General features: G+C 32.8%; 1 pseudogene; it reads left to right on the forward strand.

Moving 5' to 3' along the window:
• Positions 1–2923: 2923 nt before the first annotated feature.
• LOC103008852 (40S ribosomal protein S27-like) lies at positions 2924–3172 on the forward strand (annotated as a pseudogene).
• Positions 3173–6756: the final 3584 nt, after the last annotated feature.

The following is a 6756-nucleotide window of genomic DNA, read 5'->3' on the forward strand; positions in this document are numbered from 1 at the left end:
AATATTTGCAAATGAAGCAACTGACAAAGGATTAATCTCCAAGATTTACAAGCAGCTCATGCAGCTCAATAACAAAAAAACAAACAACCCAATCCAAAAATGGGCAGAAGACCTAAATAGACATTTCTCCAAAGAAGATATACAGATGGCCAACAGACACATGAAAGAATGCTCAACATCATTAATCATTAGAGAAATGCAAATCAAAACTACAATGAGGTATCATCTCACACCGGTCAGAATGGCCATCATCAAAAAATCTACAAACAATAAATGCTGGAGAGGGTGTGGAGAAAAGGGAACACTCTTGCACTGTTGGTGGGAATGAAAATTGATACAGCCACTATGGAGAACAGTATGGAGGGTCCTTAAAAAACTAAAAATAGAACTACCATACGACCCAGCAATCCCACTACTGGGCATATACCCTGAGAAAACCATAATTCAAAGAGACACATGCACCCCAATGTTCATTGCAGCACTATTTACAATAGCCAGGTCATGGAAGCAACCTAAATGCCCATCAACAGACAAATGGATACAGAAGATGTGGTACATATATACAATGGAATATTCCTCAGCCATAAAAAGGAACGAAATTGAGTCATTTGTTGAGACATGGATGGGTCTAGAGACTGTCATACAGAGTGAAGTAAGTCAGAAAGAGAAAAACAAATATCGTATATTAACGCATGTATGTGGAACCTAGAAAAATGGTACAGATGAGCCGGTTTGCAGGGCAGAAGTTGAGACACAGATGTAGAAAACGGACATATGGACACCAAGGGGGGAAAACTGCGGTGGGGTGGGGATGGTGGTGTGCTGAATTGGGCGATTGGGATTGACATGTATACACTGATGTGTATAAAATTGATGCCTAATAAGAACCTGCAGTATAAAAAAAAAATGGGGACATAATGAGACAATTGTGAATATTGAATTTTAAAAAATCATAAAGTTCATGAAATATTATATATCCCCAATAAAATGTTAGTTTTCCTTCCTCTTCCTACAACCCTCATGGCTCTTATCCTTTTATTCAGTGGTCATGTACTGACTGCCTAAGAAAATATAATACTTAGCCAAAGACTTGGAAAAACATCTCAGACTGTTAACAGTCATTATCACTGAGATGAAGAATGAAAGTAGGCTGGTGTGAAATTTAACTCCTGTATACCAGTGCCAAGCCCATTAATTGGGCCTTATCCCTTTGGGGAAAAGCAGGAAGTATTAGGGAAAGTTCCAAAAACCACCGCCCAGTAAGAATGAGCTCTATCATCTCCTGGACCTGAAATTATCACCAAATAGAATAGATGAGGCAGTTTGCAGGTACCAAGCATCTAGTTTACCCTAGTTCCTTTAGGTGACCTGGCCAAGTCATACAACAGGTACCAAAGACATGCAACAGGTCTGAGGTACCTTAAAAATTCTCCATTCCTCAGGCTCAATAAACTTGCTTTTATTATAACCTAAAAGCCATCTTTGTACTTTACTTTTGTTCTTTTTCTCAAACCCTTACTGTACTCCCTCTAGATATTCCACCCAGGTGGGGTCATTCTGACTTTGTCCTATTTACTGTTTATTTGCATTTCCTCTAGTATTTTTCATTTCAACTTCAATAATATGTGGTAAGGCTCTATAAAATTGATAAACAGGAGTACCTCAAAAATTTTAATAGTTTATAACCTGCTGTCATCTTGATGATCACAGTAATTTCAGTACACAACTTTAAATGCTACCTTTCATCCACCAGTCATTTCTCCACTATTTACAAAGCTACCAAACAGAATGTAATGTATATGAGAATATATATTTCACCACCTACCTTTATTACATGTATTTTAACATGATACTCTGTTTTTAATTCTGCATGTTATTTTTTAATTTTCTATTTCTTTTTTGTTGTTAAAGAAGAAAGTCCAAGAGAGAATTTTGATACGTACCCATTTGAAAACCATAGATTTATATAAAAAGCTTGACATAAATGAAGAAAGATGGGCAAAAGGAGTATGTAATTTAGGAGAGAGAAGATAGTTCCCAAATTTTACACTCTTTGGAGGACTTCATATCAAACATCAAACAATCTCTCATTGGTTTATGGTTATTATGTATAAAGCATTCTGGTAAGCCTTTAACTTAAATACTCTCACCTAATCCTACATTATAATGTAAAAACTGTTATAACTTCCATTTTATAGATAGAAAAAAAAGGCAAAGGTTAAGAAATGTTCCCAAGTCCACACAGCTAGTAAGTATTGGAATCATTGTAAATGCAGGTTTCTCTGACTCTAGGTACTGAACTTTCAAATATTCTGTAAAATCACCATATTTGACAACATGGTAAATGACAAAATAGTAATAATAATAATAATTTGGAGTGAGAAAGTATTTGTTTGAGTCTCAGATTTCACACTTATTAGCTGAATATTCGTCGAGTCCAAGCAGAGTCTCAGCATACTTCTATCCTGTGGTCACACCAACACCTGGCTCTCAAGTTCCCTCTAGTATTTGTTTCCATTCCACCCAGACAAATGAACATAGAATCATGGTAAGAAATTTTTAACTGTGTACATAACTCACTGACTAGAACTCAGTCACATGACCATTCCTAATTTCATTGGAGTCTTAAAAATGTAGTGGAGCTATGTTTCCAGGAAGAAAAGTTAGCAGGTTTGACATCAGCTAGTAGTCTCCTCCATAAAGTGTATATGTAAAGCCCCATTATTTGATTAATTAGTAGTAATTGCTACTGCTACTTTAAGCCTTTGATGCCCTTGAAAATTAATAAAATAAAAATATACTTCAAAGGAAAAAAAATTAAGTAATATGTGTGATTCAGAATATTAACATTTGTGGAGCTAACCAACGTTGAAACAAAGAGGCATTTCAACCTTTCACTTGGTGATGACCTCCCTAGGAGAACATGCCTATCGAAAATAATTTTCTTCATCCCTCTCCAGAAGAGAAGAGGAAACACAAGAAGTACCCGGTGCAGAACCCCAATTCCTACTTCATGGATGTGAAATATCCAGGATGCTATAAAATCACCACCATCCTTAGCCATACACAAACAGTAGTTTTGTGTGTTGGCTGCTCTACTGTCCTCTGCTAGCCCACAGGAGGAAACGCAAGGCTTACAGAAGGATGCTCCTTCCAAGGGAAGCAGCACTAAAAGCACTTTGAATCAAGATGAACGGGAAACCATCCCAATAAACACATTTTGGATTAAAAAATAAAACAGGCATTTCAATATACAAAAATGAAAAATAAACTACCTTTAGTAGGCAGCAACAAGGCATCTCTCCAAAGAAAAACGTCTTTATTTGACAAAGCTAAGGTTAAATAACCTTCACTAGAGAGAATCCCAAAGCAGGAGAGTGTGCTACATAAAAATGTTTGTTTGTTCTTTTATTACACAATATCCCTTTGCATTCCAAATACTCCAGCTAATCTAATTAAAGGTTGGTGAGGGGAAAGGAGTAAAGAGAGAATTTAATTCAGCATGTAATTTTTGTTGAGCTGAAGACCATTTTTTTTCAATAAATGAGTAAACTATGAATAACTTTTCACATACTAATTGAAAAACTTCAAGTGAATCAATATTAAAATATACCCAATTGCTATGTATACCGATATGCCTACTGCAGACACAAATTGGATGAGCATTTTCCGACTTCCTGAGAAATTATCTATCTATATCAAAATATGTATCTATAGATTCGTATCCATACAATATGTGTGCATATCTACAAATTCTCAAAATATTCTGAAAATATTTATGAAACTCAATATCAACAAAAAAAGAATCACATTTAATAGATGAAAGACAAATATGGGCTGAATTGAGGTACCCTCAAAAGCCAGAATTACATTTTACTCTAAAATCTAAACTAATAAAATGTGTATCGAAAATACAGGATTAGCCATAAATGAGAGTAAAACAAGATATTGTGAATAAGTGAGTAATGGACTAGTTTGGTAAAGTTCAGCACTTTAATTCCTATGATATAAGAATTCACTGCTTGCTATGCAGAAAACTGGTTTATGTTCTTCACGTGAGAAAAATTAAAATAGTAGAAAAGTAACCAATCATGAGAGTGGAGGTGGGGGGGAAGAGTGTGTTGATTTTGCTCATTTAGCATGGTTCAAGGTTCAAAGTGGATGGAGTTCTGGCCAATCCAACATTAGCAATCCGATTGCACAGGTTAGGCTTTACCTGAAAGATATTTAAATCAGCTAATTGATTCCTTGTTCTCCACTTAAACTTCTTAAGAAGGTTTCTTCCAATGTATTTTCCCTACAGAAAGAGAATATGCTAGAGAGGCTGAATTAAACATTCTGATTCACTCGACAGATTAATTTCTCTGTGTAAATGAACAATGACATTTTCATTCATACATATCAGTGGTTTATACCCATCAGTTGCTGTGAAGTTGGCTAATATGAGTCTGTGCACAGAGACAGCTTCCCTCTTAAATTGCAAACAAACTGATCCTGGGAGACTGTTACCCATTCCTTGAACTGTGATGAATCCACCAAGGCAAATGCTACTGGGTTTCTGAGCAGCCAGTCCCTCTTCTCCATGTGACATAACCTTGTTCTGGTGTACTTGTTTCTTGGAAAAGTTTTAATTGCTAATTTTTGTTTTGCTAATTGTCTAATTTACTTTAACCTAGACATTTAATTCTAGAATATTGTGAGATTGTTTAATTTATGGGTCATTAAGTTCTAGATGTTTTTTCCCTTTTTTTCTTGCTTCTTGTTTAAGGACACGAACATATAAAAGAAGATGAAGAAGTAGACATGAATGATTACTAAGTGAAATCTGTATATTTTTTATCTTACTGAAAGATTAGAGAAGTTGACTAATACTATTATATATGTACTTTTAGGGCTATTATTAATTTTCAATTATAGTACTTTTGTATTTGCTCCCAATGTCATTTGCAATTTTTTGATTGTCAGAATTGTTAATTAGCATATGTTTTATAGCATCATGGATCCTGATTCCAGAAGTATCAGGAGCTCTTTCAAGAAATTAGATGACCCGTCACCACTGCCTTCATCCAAACAGACTATTTAAGGTAAATCACCTTTTCCATTTATTAGCTGTGAAACTTCTGGTAATCATTTAAGTTTTCTGTCTTCAGTATGAGCAAGCAAGGCATTTGTAGGACTAAATATAGTACATAAGGTAAAACTATGCCAAAATTTTTTGAAAGTGATTTTTGTATACAAATGATAAATTTATTGCTAATGAGAGACATCAGATTATGATAACCTTCCTAAACTAAATAATTGTCATAAGATGATTATAATTATATGCATAAACCATAATTATTCATTGTATGATGTTGAGTCAACAGCAAATTTTCACATGTTTATGAAACATATTAATATTATGTGTATATTATCAATCAAATCAGTCTTAAATTTTAACTACATCTTCAATTTTTCCAAAATTAAATAAAAACTGTTTACAGGATAAATATGACATGAAAATTTTGCTTTTTATATTCTCATGCTAAAACTTAAAATAATATTAGTTCTTTAACACATTTCCAGAATGGCATTAACCTGATATTTTTCAAGATTAAATTTTATTAAAGAAACTTACGCCTGTCCTAGTTTAGGATAAGCTTAAATGCTAAAATAAATCTCCCTAAGTTTAATGTTCTAAAAATAATTTAATATAAGCTACTATCCTAGAGAACTACTAATAATTTTATGGTATTCATAAAAAAGAAAATGCACTCTAAGTAAGTACAAAAAATGCCTGGAATTATAGAACTAGTGCAAAATTCTTAACTTCAAATAATTATATTTTACTCTTGTACCTTAATAATACTCCATACAGGCTGAAATCATTGATTTTCTGAGTTTGCTTGCATAATATTTAGTTCTAAACTTAAATGTTAGACTTCATAAAATACAAGAAAATGGGCATTATAGATGAAACATATTTTATTTTTAAAAGATAGTGCTTATAAATTGATAAAATCTCAAGGATAGGAGAAATATTATCACATTTTATTTAACATTTTTCAAAAGTTGAGCATAAAAGCTACAACACAAAGAAAAGTCCCAAAAGAGAAAATCATACAGGTCATAGTAGCAAATAACAAATGAATAAATCTAGAAATTTATAGCAAATAGTTAAGGAAAAAAATCACTTTAAAGTCTGAAAATATATTCCCAGATAAACATTTTGTCAAAAATTGTTTTGCAAAGCTACAAACCACATAATATTTACACAGTTACAAACTGTGAAAATCTTTTGTCAAAACTTATGACAAAAGCTACTAAAGCTGTAATTAAAGATAAAGCGTTAAATGTCAACTTTATTAAAAAAGAACATTTTAACAAAAAATAAGCATTTGAACTCAGATAATTAAAACATGATGAATCCTAAGAAAAGTATGAGAAAGGAAATATAGTAATAAAGGAAAAAGTAGGAATAATTGAAAAATAAAAATTAAAAATAGCAAAACATTTACATTTTCTGAATAAAAAGTAAACTGTGCATTCCTATATTTATCTGTTTTGTACATGTATTTCTTCTGCCTGGGACTTATTCCTTTACCTTACCACTGAAAACTTTGTACTCCTTTTCTGTGAATCAACTGAATTACCATCTTCATTCTGAGAACTCCGTGATTCTTCGCTCACTATATCTTGCATGTTCCTCATTAGAGGTACTGAAACATTGAATCTTTTGAATAAATGATTTTCTATATGATATCACTACACATTTCA

The sequence above is a fragment of the Balaenoptera acutorostrata genome, chromosome 16 (assembly GCF_949987535.1).
Source record: "Balaenoptera acutorostrata chromosome 16, mBalAcu1.1, whole genome shotgun sequence".
NCBI classification, from domain to species: domain Eukaryota; kingdom Metazoa; phylum Chordata; class Mammalia; order Artiodactyla; family Balaenopteridae; genus Balaenoptera; species Balaenoptera acutorostrata.